Source organism: Myodes glareolus, chromosome 9, assembly GCF_982192425.1.
Source record: "Myodes glareolus chromosome 9, mMyoGla1.1, whole genome shotgun sequence".
NCBI classification, from domain to species: domain Eukaryota; kingdom Metazoa; phylum Chordata; class Mammalia; order Rodentia; family Cricetidae; genus Myodes; species Myodes glareolus.
The window spans coordinates 13133270-13143718 of NC_142034.1; the positions used below are offsets into that span (position 1 = coordinate 13133270).

Below are 10449 nucleotides of genomic sequence, written 5' to 3' on the forward strand. Positions count from 1 at the left end.
ACCTGAAACTCTATTATTATTTCTGCCCCTCCTCCTCCTCTTCTTTTAATGAGACAGAGTCTCAACTTTGTCCTGCCTGACCTCAAATTCATGGCAGTCCTCCTGCCTCAGCCTCTTGTACGCAAGAATTAAAAGTACATTCTTTTTATGGGGTAAAGGCCCCCATTCCTCAACCAATTTCATTTGTTTTTCTTTCTTTCTTCCTACCTTCTTTTGCATGTGTGTGTTAAATGGGTGCACTTGTCAGTGTGCACGTGGGGACCAGCAAGATTACTCAGCTAAACTTAATAAATAACTCAAGTCTGATCTCCAGAACCTACATACTGGAAGAGAGAACCAAGTTGGACGCGCTGTCCTCTGACACCTACACACAGAAACCACGGCATATGTGCTCTTCCATCCCCATGCACTCGAGATAAAATATAGTTTTTAAAACATAATAAAAACATTGGGCATGGTAGTACATGTCTGTAATCTCAGCATTTGGAAGTCAGTGGCAGGAGGATGGTGGTAGTAAGTTCAAGGTTAGTCTAGCTAGCCAGGGCTACATCTTATGATCCTCTTTAAAAAAATGCTGTGATTTTAAATGTACCCCAGGCCATGACCCTATTGGGAGGTGGGGGCCTAGTGGAAGAGAGTCAGGTTATTGAGGGCATGCACTTGAAGCGGAGATTTATCTCAGCTATTTTGCCACAGTGATTGGAAAGTTCCAGAAAGTCCCAAGAACTTTTCAAATCTCTAGTTTTGCTTCATGCGTTTTCTGGCTTCCTAGATTGTTTTTGAGGCAGGGTCTCATGGAGCCCAGGTTCACCTTAAACTTACTATACAGCCAAGAATGATCTTAAACTTTAGATCCTCCTGCCTCCACCTTCCCAAGTGCTGGACTAACAGGTGTGAGCCACTATGCTCAGTTTAGGTGGGGCTAGGGGTTGAACCCTGAGTTTTGAGCATGCTAGCAGGCACTCCACCAACAGAATCCTGCTCAGAATGCTTATTCTCTAGGCAAACAGCACAGGTGCCTAATGTCAAGGGTTGGCAAGCTTTTACCATGAAGATCCAGAGAGTAAATTCTTGAGGTCTTTCTTATTACACAGATTGTGCCAAAAGTATTCAGTTGCTTTGTAGGTCCAAAGCAGTCATAGTCTGTAAACGAAGGCGCATGGCTACCTTCAACAACATTTTTTTTCACGGTTTGGAAATTTGAATTTTATAAAAATAATCATATGTGATCAAATCAATTTGATTTATTGGGAAATTTTTTTAAGTGTTTGTTCTTTTTTTATTTTATTTATTTATTATGTATACAGTGCTCTGCCTACATGTATCCCTGCAGGCCAGAAGAGGGCACCAAATCTCACTACAGATGGTTGTGAGCCAACATGTGGTTGCTGGGAATTGAACTCAGGACCATTGGAAGAGCAGGCAGAGCTCTTAACCACTGAGCCATCTCTCCAGCCCTTATTGGAAAATGTTAAAACAGTTTTCGCTCACAATCTATTAAAATAAACATTGGAGGGGATGGAGAGATGGCTCAATATCACTTTTTCAGAAGACCCATGTTCAGTTCCCATTACCCAAGTGGGGCAACTCACACCTGCAAGGAACTATAGCTTTGGGGGTTCTGACATTCTCTTCTGAACTCCTTGGGCACCTGCACACACACACACACACACACACACACACACACACACACACACACACACACACAATTGAAAATAAACAAATCTTAGAAAGAAAGAAAGATTTGGTACCAGGATTAGCGGCATACACTTATAATTCCAGAACTTGGAATACAAAGTCAAGAAGACCACGAGTTCAAGGACAGCCTATGGGGGTTAGAGTTCATTGGGGGAACACTCTGGGGTCCCAACACCTACCAAAACTAAACACTGAATGTGTAGTGGACTCAGTTTGGCCTGCAGACCATCCATAAGCCTGTTCCATCTATCAGACGCTGCAATGGGCTCTGAACACCAGGTTCTGGCAACGGGAAGCTATTGCCGTTCCCGGTGTAGTGGCCCACATCTGTAATACTAGCGCTCAGGAGACTGAGGCAAGATCATCACAAGTTCCAGGTCAGTCTGCACTGCTTAGCTGAATGATAAAAGACCAAAAAAGAAAAAGAATAATAGTGAAGTAATAAAACTAAAGAACTTCGGCCGGGCAGTGGTGGCGCACGTCTTTTAGGTCAGCACTCGGGAGGTAGAGGCAGGCGGAGCTCTGTGAGTTCAAGGCCAGTCTGGTCTACAGAGTGAGTTCCAGGACAAGCTCCAAAGTTACAGGGAAATCTTTATATATTTTTTTTTTAAAAGGGGGGCCTCCATAAGTGAAGTGTTTTCTGCACCACATGGGGTCCTGAGTTGAACCCCTGGTTCATACACAGAAGCCAACTGTAGCTTTAGCTTTGGCGGTAGGAAAGGGGGCTCAATTGCCAGCCAGCCTAGCTGAAAGAGCAAACTGTCTCAGTGAGAGACCATGCCTCAACAGAAGGTTAAAAGTAGTAGAGGAAGGCACCCAGTCATGACCTCTGACACCCACACGCTTGGGTACAGGAGAGCCTGCCTTTACAAATGTAGCCCCCCCTCCCCGCCGATGTACAACACACACACAGGATCATCAAAGTCATGTTTTTATTAAATGCCCATTATTTTGGTACTTGAGAGATGGCTTAGCAATTAAAAGCACTGGCTGCTCTTCCAGACGACCCAGGTTCAAGTCCCAGCACCCACACGTTGGCTCACAACCATCAGGAACTCCAGTTCAAGGGGATCCAATGCCCTCTTCCAGCCTCAGAGGGCAGCAGGTGCAGGCGTGGTGTGCAGACATACATGCAGGCAAAACACCCACACGCATTAAAATCAGAGTTTGTCATTGTATCTTACGTGTATGAGTGGGGTGCCTGACTGTATGTGTGTGCACCACTTGTGGGCAGTGCCTACAGAAGTCAGACGAGTGTGTCAGATCCCCTGGAACCGGAGTCACAGACACTGTGAGCTCCCGTGTGGGGGCTCAGAATTGAACCTGGGTCGTCTGGGAGAGCAGCCAGGGCTCTGAACTACTGAGTCGTCCCTCCAGCCCCTCATCAAAGTAATTTTCAGACCATCGGTGTCAAAGACAGGCAAGATCAGACTATTGACAATACATTAATTAATGTTTTTTTTTTATTTTCCATGATGACTCTTCAGCCTGTCACTTTCTGTCCTTGTATATCTACCATGTCCTTTCTGTATGAATGTAGGCTGTGAGCCTGTCCAGTCGTAAAGGGCACATGCCCTCCAGAGGCAAATGAATGTCTTCATACACTGTGTCCAAACCTCTTACCAATTTATCCTTTCCTTTTTTAAGCACAGTCTTATATAGCCCAGGCTAACCTTCGACTGACTATGAAAGAGGACTTAAAACTTCTGATCCCTCTGCTTCCACACCCAAAGTGCCAGGATTACAGGCCTAGTTACTGTGCCCTATTTTATGGAGTTTTGGGGATCAAACCCAGGCCTGGTGCATGCTGGGCAGGCACTCTACCAACTGAGCTACATTCCCGGCCCACAAAGTCACCAATTTTATTCTCCTGCAGTGCATAGCCTCAGGGCATTTCCTGATATCTGGTACAGAGTGGAAACTGTGCCCCAAGTCTGAGTTTCAATGGACGAAATTCGAGTTATCCAGAGGTATTTTTTACACATATTCTGCCCAGAATAAACTAAAAATCAAAACCATCACAATTCATTTTCTCTCCTCCTCCGCCTTTCTCTGACTTGTCAGGGATGGCCTTGAACTCACTATGCAGCCAGGGACAACCTTGTGACTTCTGTCTGCCTGCCTCCACCTCCCTATGCCAGGATTACAGACCTGTCCGGCACGATCCTTAATTTTCCAAAGTCCCCACATTTTGGAGTCTGCTGATAAGCAATCCAGTGTTTAGAAGCCATAGCTTTGAAGTTTTAAAGTCATTAAAATCAGGTAATTTAAAGGCAATGCAGACACATTACAGGCTGGCACACGTCTACAGGTATACAGAAGACCAGGGAAAGAAAAGCAGTCCTAGTCTCCAGCAAGTCTCTAAGCCAGGTCCCTCACATCCACCAGGTGGGCCAGAGACTAGGGCCCCCTGGTGTTCATTTTTACAATACTCCTAAAGGCACAAGACAACAGTGACCCAGAAGGAGCAGTCTGGGTTTTCACGCAAAAACTAAAAACTAAAAAACCAAATTGGATTTACTTCTGTTCTTACAGATTCCCTGGAGGGGGACTCAGGCATCAAGCCTGCTGCCCCTGAACACATCACCAAGATACTGAGAGGGACTATAACTTGGGCCATGCATCTGTGCCACTTGCTTGCCTTTCCAGTCGCTCAAGGAGACAATCACATTGAGGACCTTAGCAACCTTCTTCCTTAGGATGGAACGTGATGCCCCCCTCTCCCCTGGCCACTCTGCCCTTAGTCTTGTCTTCGCCGCTGTACTCCAGCCTTTGTACAGACCACAGTGTGCTCTGGCCCCTCTTCTACGAAACCACACTGACCTTTGCTATTTCAACACATTCCATCAGAGCTAGGTTCTTCTTTTGTTTGTTTTTTATCGGTGTGGGGGGGTGGCTATTATTGAGACAGGCCCACATAGCTCAGGCTAGCCTTAAACTATGTAGCAAGGATGACCTTGGACATATCCTTCTGCCTCTGTCTCTTACGTGCTGGGATTATGGGCTTGTGCCCTGACACCTGGCTCTATTTTCTAAATATATCCAGGATCTGAATGCATTGCCATCTCTGCATCTCTCTTTGATCCAAGCTAATACCATCTTAACTATATGATCACAGTAATCTTCCAGCTTGCTTGCCTGCTACACACTTGGACACCTCCTTAAATTCCCACATAGCAGCCATGGTGATTCTTCTGAAGCACAAGTCAACCACAGCTCTTCAAGTACGGACCCTAGATGAATCACACGATGCTGTTGCTTTCCCCCTTGGTCCAACTAGGCTGACCTCTAATTGATCCCTGCCCCCTTATTTCTACTTTGTCTATGCGTGTTTAGACTGCTTGTATGCCTACAGTGCCTGAAGAGGCCAGAAAAGGCCGCCAGGTTCTCTGGTCCTGAAGCTGCCTGCCATACGTCCACTGAGCATCAATCCAGCACCTGCTGATTCTTACTGTTCAGCTTGAGGTTGTCTGTGCCTGGCACACCCTTCCACTCAATCAACATACAGCATGACCTAATTCGCTTAATTCCAAATGCCAGCCCTATGGAGGCATTTCTAACTGTTCTACCCAAAAAAATATTTGGGGCTGGGGGACACAGTTCAACTGATAGAGAGCTCACTTAGCATGCAGGAAGCCCAGAGCTCAACCCCCAACACAGCATAAACCCTGCTGTGGTGGCACATACATGTAGGACCAGGAGTTCAAAGTCACCCTCAGCTACAGCAAGTTCAAGTCTTCCTGGACTACATACGTGAGAATGTATCTCAACCCCCAACTCCAAATGAATTTGCTTCTCTTCCTTTACTCTGAGTCTACGCTATAGAAGCACCGATTTACCTTGATTCTGTCTCTTTGTCTAGAAAATTAGGGGAATTTTTTTCTTCACTGCTATATATATATATATATCCTGAAGGGTTTGGCATGGCCTAGCAATACTGCCTGGTATTAAAATATTATTAAGAGACTAAACATGTGAATGAGTGTGATGTAGGTGGGTCTTCTTTCTTTGTGTTGCTTTCATTGGTTAATTAATAAAGAAACTGCTTGGCCTGATAGGTCAGAACATAGGTGGGTGGAGTAGACAGAACAGAATGCTGGGAGAAGGAAAGCAGAGTCAGGCAGACGCCATGGAACCAACCGCCAGGTCAGACATGCTGAATCTTTCCCAGTAAGCCACCACCTTGTGGTGCTACACACATTATTAGAAATGGGTTAATCAAGATGTGAGAATTAGCCCATAAGAGGCTGGAGATAATGGGCTAGGCAGTGTTTAAATGAATTCAATTTGTGTGTTGTTATTTCGGGTGTAAAGCTAGCCGTGCAGGAGCCGGGCGGGACGACAAGCAGGCCTGCTTGCCTTCCTCGCTACATGAGTGAGTTTTGTTCTTTCTAAGTGATTGACAGACCCCTTTGTTACATGAGTTTTCAAAACTGGTCTCTATATACGACGAGAGCCCAGGAGTCTGGTGCTACTTCACTTTGGTGAGTCACAGGAAGCTGAAAACACCCTGCACAGAAACCAAAGATGGGGCTCGAAGCACCCAGCAAGTGAGTACTGTATAGCGTGTTGGCTATAAAGATCAAACACTGATGGATCCATGAGCAGAGACTGAAGACAGCAGGTAGAAGAAAGGAACGCTAAGTAGCTAGGCAAATGGGAGGATTGAGATCAATATATTTCCCACGCACATTTTGTTTTAACTTAGTCTGCTTCCTATCTCACAGCCACGTAGCCCAAACTGGCCCAGAGCTTTCTATATAAAAGTCCCGCCTATCCTTAAAGTCACCATTTTTCTGCCACAGCTTCACAAATCCTGGGGTTCCAGGTGTGGACACCCACGCCTGGGGCCCCGTAGATATTGACACACAGAAACTGTACACAGTGACAGAGCACGGTGTGACGTTTTAGTTCATGTGTACAATGGGCAGTGAGGGCAAACCGAAGTAACTGGCCTATCCACTGTCAGAGACATTTCCTTATGTTTATGTTGGTGACATTTCACGTCCTCTCCACTAGCCATTTTGCAACGCACAGTTACTGATCGGGTATGTGGCTTGGGGTTAGAACACTTCCCTAGCACACGGAAAGACCTGGGCAGCGAAACAAACGGAATAAAACTTAGCTGTTTCTCTCTCTCTCTCTCTCTCTCTCTCTCTCTCTCTTCTCTTTTATGCGGTGCTGGGGATGAACCCCAGGCTTCACAAATGTTAGACATGCACTCTATCACTGAGGGATACGTATAGTCCATAATTCGCTTCATGTGTGTGATGGTTCTTTATTATTATTACTATGTGTAGTGTGTGTGTATATGTGTGTGTGTGTGTGTGTGCGCGCGCGCACGCGTGTGTCGGGGAGGGGTGTTAGAGTACATAGACGGAAGCCAGAGGATAACCCAGGGTCCAAACTTGGGACATCAGGCTTAGTTGCAAGCATCTCCACCCCGTGAGCCATCTCACCAGCCCAGTTTCCCTTCTAAAACGCCTCTGTTGATAGCAAGTGCTTTCCTGACCCTATAGTCTTCCTCCTCCCTTAAGGCCCAAGTCTGACTCCTTTGATTCTTTACCAACCCCCCAGGTGACCCCATCTGGATTAGTAAAGAAGTTGATGGACAGCATAGTCCCACAAGCCCCTTTATAAACAATCTGCAGAACAGTGGCTTGGGTTCTCACTGTGAGTATTTTACTTGCACGCGGTCACACCTGTAAGCAACACAGACCTTGGCATTAGAACCACCTGGATCAGGCCCAACTTCTGCCCCTGGTTTAAATGTCACATGTTCCCTCGGCTGTTACCGCCTTATCTCCACATGCACTACACCAGGGCATCTTAAACAGTCCCATGGGACCCCTCTTCTTTGTCTGAGAAATTGTTGTGACCCCGGGTATGTAGACATATCAAAGAGGTATGCAGATCATGCATTTACTGGTAATAAATCATAAATTCACTTAAAAGCAGTTCTTAAAGATGAAAGCAAACTTGAATACTAATGAGATGGAGGTAGTTGTTTCTTTTGACATAAAGGGTTAACTTTCAGACTTGGGGTGGAGCTGTGGTAGAGTGCTTAGCATGCATAAAGGCATGGGTTTGGGGGGCTGGAGAGATGGCTCAGTGGTTAAAAGCACTGGCTGCTCTTCCAGAGGTCCTGAGTTCGATTCCCAGCAACCACATGGTGGCTCACAACCATCTGTAATGAGATCTGGCGCCCTCTTCTGGTGTGCAGGCATACATGGAGGCAGAATGTTGTATACACAATAAATAAATAAATCTTTGAGAAAAAAAAAGCATGGGTTTGATCCCCAGAACACACACACGCAAACAGAGAGGGTATTAAATCATGGCCGAGTGTCCACAGCATCTTCAACACTGCACAGCTTGTGCATGTGATTCATTTAAATTTCAGTGCTGAAAATACCCCCTCTCAATTAAAAAAAAAAAGTACAGAGAGGTAGAAGTGTATTTAGGGCAATTTGAGAAGTTGTGAGAAATTCTGTCCTAATCTCAAGACAAACTCATCATATGGATTTTATTGTAACAAAACTGAAGTCAGCCACTCAAATGTGAACTTCTACAAGGAAACATTTAACATAATAAAATCTAAACTATACTAACAACACAGGCTGAGGCATGACTATAGCAAAAGTATTAAATGTTTTCTACAATTAAACCATGCTTCTGTTGGAGAAGACTTTGTATACACACCAAAACACCGCAACTCTTTACATAGGATTGTCCAGGATCTCAGCTGGGGAATCTGGGGCAGGTTTCATGGGAGACATGTGGCGTGACATTATGGGTACTGCAGTGTGTGTGTTGTGTGTGAACTTGCAGTGTGACACAGACATGCCCTGCCAGAAACACCTCGGTTCACTACATGCTTGATTTTGAATTCATGTTTGGACATGGCACTTTGATTTTTAAAGACATTTCGATGTGTATGAGTATTTCGCCCCATGTGTCTCTGTGTAATACGTGCATGCGCACCCACAGAGGACAGAATAGGGCATTGGATGCCCGGGAACTGGAGTTCCAGGTGGTTGTAGGTTACCATGTGGGTGCTGGGAATCAAACTCGAGTGCTCTGTGAGAGTAGTCGGTGTCCTAACCACTGAGCCATCTCTCCAGCCCTAACTATACATCTAGATACCTTTGGCAGTTGCCGATTGATTTTGTGCCCCCAACACTCAGTTCTAGGAGTAGTTCTGTGGGTTGCCACTCACAGTTTAAGACTAGACAATTTCTACATTTATAAACTCACAGTTCGACTTTCCCAAACTGAAATATATACCAAGTGCCAGGCAATGAGAGCAAGGCCAAAAAAATAATCTACAAATCAGGAATGGTAGTGAATGCCTGTGATCTCAGCTCTGGGGAGGCTAAGGCAGAAGGACTGACCTAAGTTTGAGGCCAGTCCAGGATACATAGTGAGACCCTGTCTACACAGACAGGAAGGAAGGGAGGCCAGGAGGGAGGGATGGAGGGGAAAACTCTCAAGAGCGCCCCCTGGATATGAAGCAGCGGCCCCGCCTGTGCCACAGTCACCTGGAGCACCTGGACCTGCACCGCAAGGTCCCCAGTTCCGCCTTTCTCTACCGCTGCCTAGTCTCAAGGGTACATCCTCCCACTTAGACTCCGGGGTAGTAAGAGTCCAGAGCTGCGCTGTCCAACACAGTCCACAGTCACACGGGGCAGCCAACCGGAGTGGAGATGTCAGATGAGGTTTTTGAAGACTTGGAAGAAAAACAAATACAAAGTCTCTCTCAGCCCTCACAGTGATTACGTATTAAAATGGCATTTTGGTGGCACTGGGACGAATGTTACTGAGATAAACTCCACTCCATTGGTCAGAGGATCTACCAGACAAGTTAAAATTACATGCGTGACTTGTGGTGGTTCTCTATGGGACGGAGTTGCTCCAGATAAACAAACCCAGAAGGTGACCAAGACTAGTTGGGTTCTGTTGTTTGTTTGTCTGTTGTTGGCGGTGCTGGGGGGAACGAACCCATGAATTTGTATGGAAGAGGACTGCCACTGGACTACACCCCCCAACCGGATATTCGAGCTTTCGGCAGAAGAGTTTTGCAAGTGCTCTACAGGAGAGCTGACTCCACCCACGGTTCAGGTGCCGCGGCATCCAGACCTGGGGTGTGTCAGGCTGCGGTAGTTTACCTGGGTTCCTGGCGCCCTGCAGGCCAAGCTGCCACTCCGCTCTCCTCCCAGGGGCGGTCACAGGTGTCGCCCGCCACAAGCTGTCCGCGGGAGGGGATGGCTCCCGGGCGCCGCTGGGGACAACGACGCGCTTCCTGCCCGGGAAGGGCCCGCTCCGCGGCTATAGCCGTCCCGCCGCTGCCTGCTTGGATTTTATCACTGGGGCTTCGGAGAGCAAACAACCTACAACCCCGGCCCTCTGTTCCTCCACGGGTTTGAGAAGAGTCATTTAGCCCTGTGTCAGGGAAGTGTTTGCTTCGAAAAGCAAGTCCGGGGCACGCTTGTGTTGCCAGCCCTGGAGAGGCTCTGAGGCAGAAGGATACCAGATCAAGGACAGCCTGAACTACCTAGTGATTTAAAAGGCGTTTAACCAAGAAAGGGAATCTAAGGAAAACCACTGGTTTGGTTGTCAAGCGTGCTTTTAATTACACCGTCTAAGTTACAACAATGAAAGAATTTAGATTTCAAATGGGAAAAAGAGAGCTGGAAATAGCTCAGTCACTAAAGTGGCCCAAGGGTGACACCCAGCACCCATAGAATGGGG

The 10449-nt window shown here is 46.6% G+C and overlaps 1 protein-coding gene across 2 annotated transcripts in view; it reads right to left on the minus strand.

The window, feature by feature from the left end:
* The window catches only part of Arsg (arylsulfatase G), a 137424-nt gene extending 127433 nt beyond the window's left edge, over nucleotides 1-9991 (minus strand). The window contains exon 1 of one of the 2 annotated variants that reach the window (XM_048446092.3): nucleotides 9867-9991. The gene's annotated coding sequence lies outside the window, so the exon portion shown is untranslated. The remainder of the gene's footprint in view (nucleotides 1-9866) is intronic. The other variant, XM_048446093.3, reaches the window with a different exon arrangement.
* Between the last annotated feature and the right edge of the window lie 458 nt (nucleotides 9992-10449).